Here is a 17,866-nt window from a genome sequence, read left to right on the forward strand (position 1 = left end):
GCTCGGTGCAAGAATTGCAAAGTAGAAAGCAGTCATGGCTCTAAGTGGAGATATAGAGCACATTACAGGAAACTAGTATAGCCCAGTGAAAAGGCCTCATAACAATTACATACTGAAGTCAAACAGGAATATGCATGGAAGGGAGAAAGAGCCAGAAAATGATCGTAGAGGGATAAAATTTCTCAGGAAGGCTTCAGAGGAGAGCAACAGGCATTGGACTTCAAGGGGGTCAAGACATGCACAGAAAGCTGGACAGTGGGAGATCAGGTGAGCAGATGTGCTTGTAGAATCTCTGGTGTATTGAGGTCACTTTCAGGATTCTAGAGAGAAGAGAAGCAAAGAGAAGAATAGAGAAAAGAAGAGAATTATACAATTGTATTTACAGATGTTTTAAAAGATCGAAATAAATGAAAATACCTATTATTACCATGGAGGAGAATAAATACTGTGATAATATAAATTTTAACTAAGTTTACCAATAGATGTAGTTCCTATTCCAAATAGCTCCCAAAAGTCTTTTATGGACTTGATGTGGACAAGATAATATGATTGTAAAATTTATTCAGAAGAGCAAAGGGCCAAGAGTAGCCAAAAATTTCTGAGTTTTTGAGGATGTGGGGAGGGTTCTTGCTTTACTGGATACCAGGACCTCTTATAAAACTCTCATGATGAAGAAAGACTCTCATAATGAAGAAAGGTTATGAATCCAGGGATAAACAATTGAGCCGAGGAATAGAATAGAAACCTGCCATCCAATTCACATCTTCCAGTGCCCATGTCAGAGACAGCCTATACCGTTGATTTGGGACAAAACTGACTGCAAATAGCAATTAAAAAATAAAATAAAACAAAACAAAGCTGAGGGGCACCTGGGTGTCTCAGTTGGTTAAGCATCCGACTTCAGCTCAGATCACGATCTCACAGCTCGTGGGTTCAAGCCCCGCATCCAGGCTCTCTGCTGTCAGCACAGAGCCCACTATGGCTCCTCTGTCTCCCTCTGTCTGCCCCTCCCCTGATCATGTGGGCTCTCTCTCCCCCTTCTCTCAAAATAAACAAACATTAAAAAAAAAAGTTGTAAGTATTTTGCCAGATAACATGGATCCCCTGTGTAATGAGTTCTACTCTCTGGTTAATGCCGCTGATATAGATGCCATTCATTTAGCCAACCTTTTTCCCAATATATATTTCTGAGTTTTAAAAATTTTAAATCATTTTTACTATTTTTTTCATTTGATTTTAAATACATCATTTCCAATTTAGAGAAAGTGGTGAATGGCTTTACTTTGGACATCTCTAAATGTTACCTCCCTGGTGAAATTGCTCCTTGACTCCCTGAGGCCAAACAAGCTACTGTGTTCTCTGAGTTCCCTCCCCCCCCCCCCCCCCCCCCGCTATCTATGTAAGTACTTAACATCATGGGGTCCTTTTTTTTCTTTTTCTTTTTCTTTTTTTTTCTTTTTTTTTCTTTTTGTTAAGTCTTCCAGAGAGTAAGCTCATCAAGGGAAGAGGCACTGTCATTTTTGTATCACTGGGGTCAGAAAGACTATTTGGTGCTATGGTAAGTATGCAATAATTATTTTCTGAATGAATGAAAGAATGAATGGATCTTTCTAAGGTGCTTTAGATGAAGTGCTTTTGGGATGCAGGGACAGGGCCTGGAACGCTATTTAGGGAACCATTTCCAGCAAGGTTTTATAATTTAGTGATAAAATGAGAGCGGTGGATGTTAAAGATCATACAAGTCAAACAAATAAAAATTCAACTCATCCAGAAAACAATTCCTTTGCAAATGCAGGCATTTTTAAAGGTACATCATTTATTCTCAGTACTCAGCTGGCAATCTCAGAATAGTAAGAAAAAAGTTATATTTTATGTTGCTGCCTCAGCACAAACACATTAATTATTATTTGTGTGAGCAGGAATAAAAGGTATCTTGAAAATTCCAAACAAACTGATTTCTCAGCGACAAGATGTGAACCAATTAAAATCAGATACTGGAAAGAAAAGTTTGGCAACTGCTTTTCAATAAACAGTTTTGAGAGGGCTTCCAGGAAAATGATACATGTACATCATTTGTTCCAACCTAAATAAGCTTAGGAGAAATGGAGACCTGAGAAGAATTTGCATGAACCAAGCCATGAATAGCCCAGTGCATTGGTTTGGGATACCTTGTGAATTTCCACAAGGGACTTCTCCTTCCTTTTTCACATAACTAATCACCAGTTTATTCACTTGTCCATTTATACTCCTCTCTACCCTACTGACTATATGTTTTTATTGAGTGAATGTGATAAAAGAACAAACAAACAAACAAACAAAACAACACTCAGCATGTTCTGTTTTTAGGCTCTATTTTTTCCTTTCTAGAAACTTTTATTACCCAGGCATTCACTCTTTGCCAAGTTAATAGCTTATTTTTATAATTCAAAGATATAAACTCTAGATATACATTCTAAGTCCTTAATTTAGATAATTGGTATAGTTTGGGTATTAATTACATTATAAAGATATTTTTAAATGGTAATCTTAATTTGGTATGTTTTACTTCTCAATTTGCTGAAACATATCTATTATAAAAACATGCTATTTCATGACCCTTCTGGATATCATAAACTTCAAAAGCATCGTATGGGGATATGAACAAAAATTTTGGAGGGTTTGTGTTCTGGGTTTGAATTCTGCCTGGCTTTGAATTCTAGCTCAGTTGCCCACCAGCTTTTTGAGCTTGGACCCATTACTTAACCCCCCTGTACCTCTATTTTCTCATCTATAAAATGGTAAACATGTTAATTAAAAAGTATCTACTCCTAACATTATTTCAAGGTTGAACAATGTATTCTATGTGAAATAAAGCATTTAGAATAGAGCCTAGTCTGTAGGAAACTTTGTAGGTATTTCTTTATCATTATTATTTTCATTGTTGTTATTATAGGCTTCTGAAGGGTGCCATACTGCCTTAACACACATAACATCTTCCAATCTACTCACTACTTAAAAGCTGTCCAGATAGGGAACAGAGAGAACTATGGTAAAATCAAACATGACTGAATCATTGCAGTGTTTCTATTTGAATACAAAGCCAGTGTTGTATATGGGTCACAGAAGCATATAGTAGAAAGACATAGAGGGGAAAAGGGATAGAAAACCACCACTTACTACTTTTTCAGTATCATTGTGGCTAACACCATATAGTAAACTTCACATGTTCTACTTTGGCAGATAGATACACAATAGAGGTCAGCAAAATTTTTCCACAAAAGTCAAGAGATTTTATATGTTTGGCTTTGTTGGCCATATCACCTCTGTTGCAACCACTCTAATCATCTGGAGATGTATCATGAAATCAGCCACAAACAATATGTAAACAAATAGGTACGGCTGTGATCCAATAAAAATTTACTTACAAAAAATAAGCATTGGCTGAATTTGACTCACAGGTTCCAATTTGATGACATCTGATTCAAAACATCACAGATACTGATTCTAATTTCCATCTATTGTGTTGACTATGCTTACTATGATTTGGTGCCGAATAAATGGACACTGATATCAGTCTTTGTTTTTTTCTCCCTTAAGTTTCCTGGTTCCTATCCATGATCAATAAATTGATAAATCCAAATATGGGTTTGGATTTTTGTTGGCTCCCTTTGTTTGCCTCTCCAGATCCACTCTCCACACTTCTATGTTCTTGTTGGGTTGGCATGATCATAGAGGCAAGGAAGGATACTGGGACTACATGAGTGGATTCCCATGTCTTCTGGCTTTCAGAGGGTTCAGCCAACAGAGATCCCATTTAGAGATCAAAGAAGGGAGGAGGGTGGGGTCAGGGGTACTTCTCTTAACTTCGTTCCTACAATGACCAGAAGGTGGCTGTGCTCTTCTACATGAACACTAGTCCTCTCAAGGAGGGCAATAACACCATAACACTCCTCTCTGGTTTCAAGAACTATTTGTTCACCTTATATCTTTGGGCTTCTCAGAATTAAGCCCTAGGTTACTAAAGTCTGCCTTGTGATTTCCCCCTCCATACCCTTGAAAGTAGTACCTTTGAGGATGACTTCTCCTTGAAAAGTCCTAATTTGAGTGTGCCATCAGTTTCCTGTGGGGACCTTGGCTGAAAAGGACTCTGTTTTCCAGAACCAGTCCCACAGGAGCAGTCTCAGCCCCAACATGTCATAGATAGGGTTTAGCATTTAATTTGTTACCAATCATCTCTGCAGTTTGGGATTGGAGTTTACTCATATAGGTAGTCAATGTTGACAGTCACATGGCATGCTGGAAAAGAGTTTTCAAGGCTTAGAAAGGAAAGGGAGTTAACAGAAAGTTAGCATAAATGTAGAGAAATGAGGGCAGGGATAAAGTCCTTTGGAGATAACAACCAGTAATCCAAAGCCCAACTCAGAAAGATCAACTTCAGCATTAGGCCAGGCTTTCCTATGGAGAGGAATTTGATCAGGTGAACAGAGCAAAGAATACAGCTTTGGTCCTGAAACAGAGGTCCTGGAATCTCAGCCCCAATATCAGGTGTCTGTTGTAGCTGGGTGGCTGAGTTAGTCCACAGGTCTGTCCTTCTGCCTTGCCTTGGAGTTGGTACGAAAGTTTACAGATGGAGAACTGTCTTTGTGAGGTTCCTTCAGTCTATTGGAAGGAATTTCAGAGCAGTCTCTAGTAACCGGAAGATACTATGTGGATCCTTTCCAGTTCCCTACATAACTGTGTTGAATCTAAATTCTTCACATCCCCAACTACTGGCTGGTGTCCTATCATATTCTAGTACATAAAAACTAAGATGCAAGAATGTCTGTTTTGTAACTTTTTCCCTTCAATCTGAGATGTATTGTTTCTATGTCCTTTCATTCATATTGGATCTCCTACAACAAATCCATTACCTTAGACTTGCCAGTTGTGTTTGTCTAGGCCAATTTATATCACCTACATTAGTTGTCCTAGGCCAATTTATATCACCTACGTTAGTTGTCCTAGGCCCACAACCCACAGCTCAAAGCAGGAGCTCTGACCAGCTGGTATCATGTTGACAAACTTTATGCTGCCCTTCCTAAATGCTTTCCCACTCTAAATGCCTTCTATCTTGAAGTTCATCTAGCTGTGCTTCTTGACCTTGACCTTGAAAAATACACACATTTAGACACACACACACATACGCATGAAATGCAAAGTGCTCTTTGATTTCTAACTACATTTGGTTAAAAGCAACCCAAAGGAAGTGTGAAGTAGTGAGAAATCAGAAAAGCATCTACTGAGAATCAGGATGCTGAGCCAGTCATGGTTTCAATCTCTACAAAGAAAAAAACCAGGTCCCAAGTGATATATGAAGAGTGGGAAATGTGCAAACTAATGGGTGGCTGGTTAAATTCATCTTCAATAATTCATTGAGAAATGAGTAGCAGAATAAAGTCAGAGAAATCTCAAAATGTCAAGAAGAGAGACCTATTAAATGTTTTCCAACTGCTACCCAAGGTCAGGAGAAACATTAGCTTGAAACCACGAAAGTCCTGGCTCCCTGGTTGCAATTTTAACAACCAGATAGTAGACCTTGTTCTTCGAGGTGTAGTCTCCATTTTTAGGGGAGTGAAAAGGAAACAGACCCAGAGATAAATAAATTTAATCCAGATTACTCTGGCCTTATCTGTTAAAAGACATTAGTCTAGTAGAAGTGGCCGTAGGTGTGAATTATTCAGTGCCCATATCTTTCCCAACTTTAAGGATTTTTTTTAAAGCTAGGTATCAAGACCATTAATAATTGATAAAGCATTTGTAAACCCTTAGCAAATGAACAGTCAAGGGACACATTAATAAAACATCTTTAAAAATCTCTGTCTCGTGGCTGATTCTCATCACGTTGTCCCAAAGCAGAGCAAACAGTGCTGCTCCTCCTGCAACTCAAAGCAAGGCACAGCATGCCTGCTGACAAGGTGAGACAGAGAGGGCAGAGGGCAATGCCTTTTAGGAAACCAGGACGGTCCTTTATACTTATCTGCATCCTTCCAGCTGATTCACAGACTAGCACCATTCCCCAAATAAATAGGTTCTTGGCCAATTTTTTTTCTGCTGGGTCACTAAATACACATTTATAAATAGACCTCTTGACATTTCTATTTGCAAAGCAAACATTCAAGATCCTGGGGGAATTGGAGGGTTAGGCATTTAGGAAGGGCCAATGAAAATCTTGACCTTGAGGTTATTGTTCACATTCAGCTTAGGCCAAAGGAGCAATCAGGGTCACTGAATGCCATAGCTTTAAGGCAGTTATGTGGTTTGGCTCATCTTATTTTTACTGGATAATGCAAAGGAAATAAAAATGTATTTTACTGACATGGCATCTTTCTTTCTAGGAATGAAGAGTTGTGCCAACCCAAGAAAGAACCAAGTATTTGCATATTTACCTGTCACTGCCCTGGGGCAGACAAGGGATTGTCAAAAATCTCAGCATAAATAAGATCAATGGACAAGAGTCAGGATTCCAGAGCAGGAGGGCAAGTGACAAAATCTCACAGAGAAAACTCCCCACCCAGGTATGAGCTGAGATTACCTAGTGAGGATATCTTCATCAGGTAATTTCCCCCCATCAAGTTTCTGAATGGTGGTGGTGAATGATTTTTCATCAGTAGCACCCTCAAACATTAACTGAACACCACCTATGCATGACCATCATAGGCATTGAGAGTATAAGGATATTTTAGGACCCAGTCTATGCTTTCCTGAATATTTCACTCAGTTTGTGTGGCAAAGTTCATAGTAAACAGAAAAAGGATTTTTTTGACATGGCACAAAATTAAAGATTATTAGGGTAGAAAAGAATCCTACTGGAGCACTGAGGTGGGTGTTTCAAGGGTCTACAATGGAGATAATTAGGGACATTATAGGATAATAAGACATCGATGCTCTCGTTCCTATACTTTATGGCCTAATTTATTTAGCACTGCACCTGCCTGGATTCCCATTTGTTGGTTCAGTTCTGCTCTGGCCAGGAGAAGGAGAGCCTTTTATTTGGAAGAATGATAGTTGAGACAGAGTTTGTACTTTCTGCTCTCAATGCAGTGCAGAGTCTTTGGTTAATTTCTAAAAATGTACAGTGTTGTTAAGCTTCAATCAGAATGTCAAAAGGAAAATAAGGCCTTTTTTTCCAGTATCATTTCCCCTGTTAATCCCTCTAGTTTGTGGTAGGGTTAGGGTTTGGGTTTGGGTTAGAGTAGGGGTTAGAGGTAGTGTTGCTTTACATTTTCCTTGTTTATAAAAGGAGGTTTCCACAATGGAGACATCTCCTCATTCTAGGATGCCCTCCTCTTCATTGCATTGTTTTAATCACCCATTTATTTGTTCAACAAAGATCAGAGGTAGATGCTCTCGTCTCCTCTAGCCCAGACCCATCCACTCTTACCTGGACTGAGGCCTCATCCTCATAACCGGTCTTTCTCCCATCCTTCTGACTCTCCTACATTTCTTTTCCACACAGAATCATCTTGAATAATGAAAATCGAGCTGTGTAATAACCCTTCTGCCTAAGATCCTCCTTCCCACAGCCCACCGGGCTTGCATGCTCTGCTCCCTGGTGCGCATGTTCCAATGAAGCCTAGCGTCACCCACACACAGGCTTTCATTGTGGTTATAGTGCATCCCCAGCTAGTGACTACCTAAGGGGCTTGCTCTTTCTCTTTCTCTTCCCTAAAAACACCTGATCGCAGATATTGGCATCCTCTATCATTTCTTGCCATTCATGCCTTGGCTCCAACATCAGATTGGCCTTCCCTGCCTCTTCAATCTACTGCTGCCTGCTTTCCCTCACATAAAACCCCTCTGCCTCAGGTCATTCTCTGTCATTGCCCTATTTTATTTTTTTCCCAGAAATTACTGCTGTGTGCTAATATGTTTATTTGCTTCTTTCTTTTTTTTCTATCTTTCTCATCCCCACTTCCAATTAGAAATAAATCCCAAGAGATCAGGACCTTGTTGAATGGATGTTGGGTTTGTAGACAGTGCACTTAAGACAGAGTTCCTATGCTTAAGAAATATACGTACCAAAGAAAATAGGGAGCCGACAAAAATAGCTTTGTCAAAGACAATGTGCGAAACATATTATAGGTGAGGTCAAGCCATAGATTATTGGAGTTCAAAGAGATGGCTTGTAGCTGGAACGAATAGGGAAAGCTTGGTGATGCAGGTGATCTTTTGGTTAATTTATGAAATGTCTGAGATCTGGGGTGATTTTAGAGGAGTGTGCTCCTCAGGGTAAAGCTTAGGCAAGTATTTTTCAAAACATGTAGATAATAAATCCCAAAATACTGTTGCATGAGTGAGGGAAGGGATACCAGACAAGGCAGCTATGGATTTTATCATTTCTGAAGATTTTATCATTTCTTTCATTATAAGGGGGGAAAATGTTCCTCATTATTCAAATGCAGAAATACAAGGCACATTTTCTTGGGGATTGAAAAATAGGAAATAAATAACTGATTTTGAGAAAGTATATCCTTCTGTAAAAGGAGTAAGAGCACATGGCATCGATCTATCTATCTGTCTATCTTCTGACTACTGTGATAAACCATAATTTAACACTCCAGGGACAAGAGATCATCTCTTAAATGACATTAGGGATAATTTCAAAGAATCTTATATCTGATTTTTTTTCCTTTCATCTAGCCTCACCCCAATGACAACATATATACTATTTAAAAAAATTGTTTTTAATCTAGAATAAAATACATAATATCTGTGCTTATATAAATGAAAAATCCTGGAAATTATTCTTTGCTACACATAAAGTTAAAAAAAAAAAGTGATCTCTCCTAGATGGTGTTTAAGCCCCACCAGGATCCTGATCACTCACTGCCTATCCCTCACCCAGACATTTGCTCGTGTAGTAATCTTCTTCTTGTAGCAACACAATTCTCTCCAACAGCCTCCTATATCCTTGTAGGCAATGGACTGTGTCCATCCCTATCGGCACAAAGGACACAATGAAAATGATCCAGAGGTACAGCATCTTCATGCAAAGCCAAGGAAAGAGGTTTTGGCAACGACACAGTTCTAATTAGTTATGAGCACTGTCAGATGAATCACCCAGTTAGGCCCCTACTGCCACCTTGACTCTGTGCTGCTGTGGCCTAGTCATTTCCAAGGCAAAGTTCACCCAGACATTAAAATGAATAAGGAGGTGAATACTGCCTTTCAGTTGCCCAGCAGAAGAGTAAATTAAGAACATAAACACACACACACACACACACACACACACACACACACACACACCAGAACCGGTGGTATTGAAGATTTCATCAGCTGTCTGACAAGAAGACATTTAATTAACTCTTGTACCCGTTTCTCCCTGCATGAGACAAACAAATCAAGGAGCTTTGGAAGAATAATTAATTCAAGATGTAAAAGCAGCATCAGATTAAAAAAAATAAAGAAGAAGACGAAGAATCAGCCGAAAAAAATCCCCCCCAAAAAACCCAAAATGACAGACAGAAGCAGTAGGAGTCTAGAGTGTTTAAGTATCACACACGAGGAGCCGTAGGCCCCTTTGCCAAGAGCTTTGCCACCAAGTACCCTTCTGAGATCAGGACCCCGTTGGTCCCAATCCACCAAAATATATACACTAAACCTCAGAGCTCTAACACAGGGCCGCATCAGAAGGCAGCAAGTGTGCCTTTGAAAACTGCATTGGAGTCTAATAGTAGGTCTACTATCTCACCTTTGAAAGTGTGTGCATTGAGAATTATTTTCCCAATGGTGTGAATGGGTTTGCACTATTAGAGAACAGCCTTTCTCACTACTATCACATCAGTGATGCGTGCAGAGGGCCTGAGCCTCTTCCTCCACCTTTTATCAGTCTGCACGTGGGAAATGAAGGAACTTATCTGATTGATGAATTTGGAAAATGTACCTGAGTGTGCTCAGTTCCACCCTCCTGCTTTCCACTTTTACACTGAACCTGTAGGCAGGAAGCTTCTATTTTCTGCTAGTCAGACCACCACAGGGGAAGTATTTGATTTTTTTCCTCCTATGATGGGAATAAAACATTAACAAAATCACTGTATCGAAGATATTATATCGCATTCTCCAAATTGGATTTTTTTTTGTTTGCTTTGCTCTTTGTTTTTGTTTTGTTTTTCAGTATTAAAGCTACTGTTTGGTTCTCTCTGATGTCTATGTCTTTCAATTATTTTAGAATTTGGACACGGAGGATGAATATATTTATTTAGTACCTCAAACACCCCTTTCCCCTACTGGGAGGAATGCTTACATACCATAATGATAATTTCAACAATTTTCTGTTTCCCTTTGTTACATTAATGGGGTCTTAATATCTTTTTGACTTAAGGCAAACCAGGGTAAAGTTAAAAGGAACAGTCACACAGCCAGAAATTATTCTTTTTAATATGCGTCAATTCGAAGTGACAAAATTGGAGAATTGTCTTAGGGGAGAATTCTCACACAGAGGGATGTGGGTCAGAGAGCCCTAGACGAATTTACAAGAAATGTCAGACAGAGAACAAGTTATTTTATTTCCTAGAGTCTCCATCTATTATATTTCCATCAATAATAGTTTGGAGATTATTTTTTCCAAAAAAAAACCAAAAAAAATAAGAGCACACTAGCCAGGCCTCCTGCAACGAGAATCATTGCTTCCCTTGTGATCAACTTTCAACAAAAGTTTGTTCTCCATCCCCTGAAAAGGACTTCCCTCACTGTGGCCTCAGACTCTTCCGGCTCTGATTTTCTTCTCCTCAAACACCCTGATTCAACTGGCTTTGGTGATTATGCCAGGCCATGTTTAGCTCTCTTTGTTCTCCTCAATAGATTTAGTACTTTGAATTGCCTCTTGAGTTTTAATCTTTCTCAGTTGGGGATGTTTCCCCCCCCCCCATTTTTAAAAAAGTATATTTATTTATTTTTGAGAGAGAGAGAAAACAGAGAGAGAGAGAGAGAGAGAGAGAGAGAGAGAGAGAGAAGGAGCAGGGGAGAGGCAGAAAGAGAGGGAGAGAGAGAATCTCAAGCAGGCTCCGCACTGTCAGCATGGAACCCAGTGCAGGACTTGAACTCACCAACTGTGAGATCATGACCTGAACCAAAACCAGGATTGGTCGCTTAACCGACTAAACCACCCAGGCACCCCCATTTTTTTCTGTTTATGCACCTAACATGGACAGCTGGTAATAATCTCCCCCTGGAATGTAGCTCAGGTGAGAGTTTAGGCCTTCTATGTGCTTGGAAGTTTGCACGACTTTTACCAATTACCAGAAACTTTAAAAATATTGTAAAACTTCCAACAATACAAAAAGGCATATGTACAAGATTAATCTTTATGAATGTAAAATATTTGAAACATCCCAAATGCTTGTGCATACGAGAGGGATTAAATAAGCTATGGTGTATCTTCTAATAGAGAAGCATGCAGTTATCAAAAAGAATGAGAAAGATCTCTGCAAAGTGATATAAAGAAATGTTTTGAATAGATTGTTAAGTGAGGGGGGAAAAGAACATATGAATACCTATGGTATACTACTTTTGTGTAAGAAAGAAAGAGATATAATAAAATATATATGCAGCTGATCGTTTGTGCAAAAAATAAATACAGAAAGGATACACCAGAAACTAGCAAGACTGGTTACCTAAAGGGGGAGAGCAGAGGGTGGGATTGGGGTACAAAGAATAAAAGGATGAGGGGAGAGTTGCACTTCTCTGAGTATAGTTTTTGTTATAGTTCTGACATTTTGAGAATACCTGAAAATGAGAGAGAGAGAGAGAGAGAGAGAGAGAGAGAGAGAGAGAGAGGAAGGAAGGAAGGAAGGAAGGAAGGAAGGAAGGAAGGAAGGAAGGAAGGAAAAGAAAATCAGATTGCCAGAGGAATCCAAAATGGAATACAAACAAATGAACCCAACGTATTACCAATAAATGACATAGGTGCACTGAAATAAGTAGGGGAAGAAAGTAACTAATTCAAATAATTTGGAAAATAGCTTTTTAATTATATATTCTATAAGACTAAAGACAGAAATATACACAAATACTGCTCTCTATTTCATAAATTTGGTTTTCACAAGAGTGAAATTGGTCGAGCAATTCCGAAACAGTTTTGTATATATCCAAAGATCGAACAAACAAGTGGTTATATTGTAACTAACAAGCACCACACTTCTCATTGTTCGAAAAGGGAGTTACAAATAAGGAAAGGCAAAATGTTAAGTTGAACTCTGTGGTGCTGGAATGGAGTTCCTACTTTACAGGACAACAGAAATCATCACGAACTTGTATTTTTCTTTTAAATATAAAGATGGACACATATAGTAATGTACATGTGTAAATGCAGAAGATCTATAGATAATTTACATATAATATGATTATAAAATTAATATATTAATTATATATGATACATTAATAATATATATAATTTCCTAGCACTATCTGCTGAGAATACCTAGAAACAATTAATATATTAATGCATTAATATCATTTATATATTAATTCTATGTAATATTAGTAATTATGTTATAGTACACTATAGTATAGTGTATATATATATAATTTCCTAGTGCTATCTACTGAGGGGACAAATACATACAGATATTGACTTGTAAATGCCCTTTTCCAACAAAAGGGACCAGGGGTCCTTGGAGAAATAACTGATTTCAAGGCTGGGGCAGGAAAAAAAAATACAAATTGAGCCCAGAATACTCCTTTGTAGCATGAGAAAGTAAGGTAAAGTTGAAAAAGGTGAGAGCACGCTCAAATAGTACAGGGACTAATAACGTATTTCCAAGGCCAAGTCTTGGGTAACTGAGCTACAAAATAAACAGTAATAGCAAAAGGATATTAATTACAAAAGGAAAGGGTAAATTTACAGTGGCAAAATGTGGGCCCCCGCCTTAACCAAATGATCAAAATTAGTATCACCAGTAATAATACACACTAATATCATGGGGCTCCTGTTACGATGCATTGAGACGAATACAACATCAGATTTGGCATTCTTGCTGAAAATGTATAACCACAATCTAATCATGAGAAAACATTAAACAACCCAAATTGAGGGATAGTCTAAAAATTAACTGATTAATACTATTCAAAAGAATCAAGGTCGTGAAAGACCAAGTCTGAGAAACTCTCACCGAATGGAGCACGTTAAGTAGATTTGAAGAGTAAATGTAATACAGAATCCTGAATTGGATCCTACACCAGGAAAAAGACATAGGTAGGAAAATTGATGACTTTTGAATCATGTGTTATAGATTAGTTAATAATCTCTGAATTTGAATTGTCAATGTAAATTTCCTGATGTTGATAATTATACTGGGTTACAAGGTGTTAACGTTAGGGGAAGCTGGATGAAGGAACTCTGTTGTTTTTAAAACTCTCTAGTGAGTCTGAAATGAAATAAAATTAAAAATGCTATACTTAATCCTCTTGTTAACACTATGTATAAATTCTATCATTCCCAGCTAATAAATGAAGATGGAAAGTACAGATGGTTTTTTTTTCAATTTTTTTAATGTTTATTTTTTGAGAGAGAGAGAGACAGACAGAACGCAAGTGGGGAGGAGGCAAAATGAGAGGAAAACACAGAATGAAGCAGGTTCCAGTCTCCAAGCTGTCAGCACAGAGCCCGACATGGGGTTCAAACTCATGGAGTGTGAGATCATGACCTGAGTTGAAGTTGGACTCTTAACCAACTGAGTCACCCAGGCGCCCCATAAGTACATTAACATTACTAAACAAACAAGGCTTAGACTCAAGTCTGCCTGACTAGTATCAACAAACTTTCCCAACATAGTAAATAGCTAAATCTTTCCATGGCTGATGAATTCTAAAATTGGATAAAATAACCATCATCTCTGTCCTGTCCTGTACCTGTGGCTCGACATGCAATGGCGGGTAACATGTTCTTCCTTTGGAAGACAACAGGAGAAGCCAGGAATAGTTGTGTAATATTGCAACAAAATGGAGATTGAGGAAATAAATACTTCAATATTTACCCCAAATTAAAAATCAACTAACCAAATTAATCAAAAGAATGTAAGTGCTCTACGTTAGGGTCAACAACTCCTTTTAGTGCAAGGGAAGTGGCTTGCCTACCTGACCTTGAAGAGCTAGCATTTTTTCAAGAGTCTGCATATGCTAGACCCTCTTCTTAGAGCGTTATCCACAGTCTTACATTTCATCTTCACAATCCTCTGTGGCTTAGGAACTAAGCAGGAGTAGATGTGATGGGGGAGGTAACTTGTCCACTGGGAAATTTGAATCCAGGCTTTCCATCTGACTTGCTACACAAACTGCACAAAACGCTCTGTGTAAACAGAGAAGGAGTGCATCTGACTATAACATGTTGCCCTCGTATCTTCTTCCTGTGGTCTCTTTGGAAACTCAGGATGCTTTTAGTACAAAATTATGACTGTGGATTTCTTGAAAAGGTCAGGCGGCACCCCTCAAGGTGCATTTTCCCATCCGACACCATGCAAGCATGTCTCTTCCAGCTCTGTCATTTGCTGCTATAGATTTCCTATATTTTCAATTATGTTCTTTTCTGGGAAGGTCAAATCAGATTTGAGGGTAATGAAGGGTTAATGAAATGATCTTGGCATAATTACTCAGTATAAAACATCTCCTTTTTAGCGGGTGGCCTTCGATGATTTTATTTGGGAATAAAAAAACAATCTCCTTGGGCGGCAGAGATAGAGCAGGGTGATAAAGGAAAGGAGAATTGCCTATTCCTCAGTGATTTTGATCATACGAGGAAAAGCATGTTACTTGTCAAAGGAACTATTAGGGAACTCACTGAGAGATGAAAAGTGGAACCAAAAAGCCCCAACAACTACTTTGCTTTTCCTATTGCTCGGGAATACTTGGTATTTGTTTATTTAAAATAACAGCTTGAAGGGCGCCTGGGTGGCTCAGTCAGTTGGGCATCTGACTTCAGTTCAGGTCATGATCTCACAGCTCGTGAGTTCAAGCCCTGTGTCAGGCTCTGTGCTGACGGCTCGGAGCCTGGAGCCTACTTCGGATTCTGTATCTCCCTCTCTCTCTCTCTGCCCCACACCTGCTTGCTCTCTGTCTCTCAAAACTGAATTAACATGAAAAAAATTAAAAATGAATAAAATAAATTTAAAATAAAATAAATAAAATAACAGTTTGAAAGGTAAAAAAAAAATCCTGGGTGATGCTAGACTTTGTTTTCTGCTCTATGCCTATTGTATATGGGGATCCTGGTCCTCCACTCTTGCCAAAGCAACTTCTCCCCTCCTCGAAAGTGGCTTGATAGTGATGAAACCTAGAACCCTTGTAACTCCAAGAAAGTTGAATTTTAATTAAAAGAAAAACAGTAAAGCAGAAGGAAGATGACAATAATATGTGGGTTGTCTTGTACCCAAAGCAAAATGGATTTACTCTGTCCTTAAGCTTTATTGCATAGCCATTTTGTGAAGGGTGTTCTGGTTGATGCTTTGCTTTTCTGAAGCAAAAAGAATCTATATAACTCAAGCTGCAAAAATCATTAGGAAAGACAAGTTTCTTGGGGGTTCTGAGTGTTTTTCCCCCAAGTATACAAACATGGTATATCATCACCAAAGGGGTGGATGTAGAGAAACACTGGGTTCTGCCCTTAACTAGCCCAGACTCTTGCCAAGCCTCTTGCTACTTTCTTGACCACAAGCCTCAATGCGTTTCAGTCTTTACTTCTCACAGGCCCTATTGTTGTCTTCCTAAAAAGCAAAACTAATTATGACACTTCTCTGTGCAAAAGCATCTTTTGATTGCAATCCAAAGAATTAAATGAGGATTATTCAGATAGACATATAGGACCCTTGACAACTATATTACAAATTTCCTTTGGAAAGCCTGTCATCTGAATAGCGTCTCCTAGGATTGACCCACCTGTTATCTTTTCCTTAGAAATGCCTTGAAGATGGACTAGGATGAAGACCAGTAGCCTCTGACATGGCTTGGTAGGAAAAATACTGCCCGCATGTAAATGATGATTATTAGGTAAGCCAATGTGACTCCTTTCCTAGAGTTTGTGTTAGAAAATATAAGGAGAAATCACCAAATTGTCAGGAGAAAAGTAAGTGGACAGAGAGGCAGATACGATTTAATGGTAGAGGGCTCGAGAGATCTTTGGCTTTGCCTGGGTCTTACTGGCTCTTGGCCAGGTGGCTGACATCCTTGTCCATTTATTCCCATGTGTATCCTTAAAATAAACTCACCATAATTTAAGGTGACTCTAGAGAGCTGATGGTTACCCAAACAACACCATCACTACCAACTTCATATCCACCAACAGAAACGAAACAGTAATCTGACCTTAAAAATCACTTCACCTGGCACACATTTGTTCTTGCTTAAACTTCTAGAGTAAATGCCAGGTCCTTTGGTAAACCACACAGTTCTGGAGGCCAGAAGTCTGACATGAAGGCACTGGTAGAGCCATACTCTGTCTGAAATCTGTAGAGGGAGAATTCATCTTTGCATCTTCCAGCATTTGCTGGAAATTCCCGTGCTCCTTGCTTGTAGATGTGTCACTCCAATCTCTGTTCCATCGTCACATAGATGTTTTATTCTTTGTGTCTCTGTTCTCTTCTTACAAGGACACCACTTGTGTTGGATTAAGGGCTCATCCCCCTCTAGTATGATCTCGTCAACCACCTTTTTTCTAAATAAGACATTCTGAGGTCTTAGGGGTTAAGACTTCAACATATCGGTTTGGAAGGAAACAATTCAACCTGTAAGAGGAGTCAAAATCCCTGGGTAGAGATTTTCATCCCCACCACCTTTGCCACTGTTCAGCTGTGTGCATTGAGATGAGTTAGTTTTACTCAGCCTCCCCTTCTTTTCCCCTAAATTGGGAATGCCTGCCCATTTGTAAAGAGCAAGTAAAATTCTTTATCTAGAGGTTTCTCGTACATAGCAGGTATTTAAACATTTTGGTGAAGACAGAATTAGCACAAGTGAACTTTATTTAACCCCCTTTCTTAACAATCCAGTATCTAGAAGGGGGAAGGAACTAGCAGGAATTTAGGACCTACAATGTACGAGGCTCTTTAAGAAATTCCTGACATATTATTTCATTTACTACAGTGTTGTAAAAAGAGAAAGATATTGTTACTCATTTATACCTCCCAAATCAATCTTCAAATAGCTAATATCCATGTGGTACACACACACACACACACACACACACACACACACACACCTATATGTGTATACAGTTGACCTTTGAACAATGTGGGTTTGAACTGTTTAGGTTTACTTACAGGTAGGGTTTTTTTGGATAAATAAAGTACAGTACTGTAAATGTAGTTTCTCTTATGATTTAATAATATTTTGATTTCTCTGGCTTACTTTATTATTATATACTGCTTTAAGAATATATTATATACTACATAACATTCAAATATGTGTTAATTGACAGTTTATGTTATTGGTAAGGATTCTGGTCAATAGTGGGCTATCAACACTATTAACTTTTTGAGGGGTCAAAAGTTATACACACATTTTTGACTTTGTGAGAGCTTTGGTGTCCCTAATCCCTATGTTGTGCAAGGGTCAATGGTATTTATTAAGATATCCTGATTACATAGCATACAATTGGAAGTACCAAAATGAAAATGTTATTTCAGTTTCTAAAATATTTTTGTATTCCAGTTTTGTTCCAAGTAAGTCATTTGAGAAACTGTATAAATTCTATTCTGTTTATCTTGTTTCACTAAGACCTTAGAAAGAAAGAAACAGAATCCCAAAACTTTTGTTTGATTCATGGCTCAGTAGAAAAATACAGCCAAAGACAAAATCATCTGAGCTCAGTTTTGAACCTGGAGTATCAGTGCCATTTGTGATGGATTTTACTTCACAGTGTGGC

General features: G+C 38.5%; 1 long non-coding RNA gene across 1 annotated transcript in view; it reads right to left on the reverse strand.

The window, feature by feature from the left end:
* The window catches only part of LOC123384854, a 192,861-nt gene that overhangs the window by 121,505 nt on the left and 53,490 nt on the right, over positions 1–17,866 (reverse strand). The window lies entirely within an intron of this gene.

This window comes from Felis catus, chromosome B1 (genome assembly GCF_018350175.1).
Source record: "Felis catus isolate Fca126 chromosome B1, F.catus_Fca126_mat1.0, whole genome shotgun sequence".
NCBI lineage: Eukaryota > Metazoa > Chordata > Mammalia > Carnivora > Felidae > Felis > Felis catus.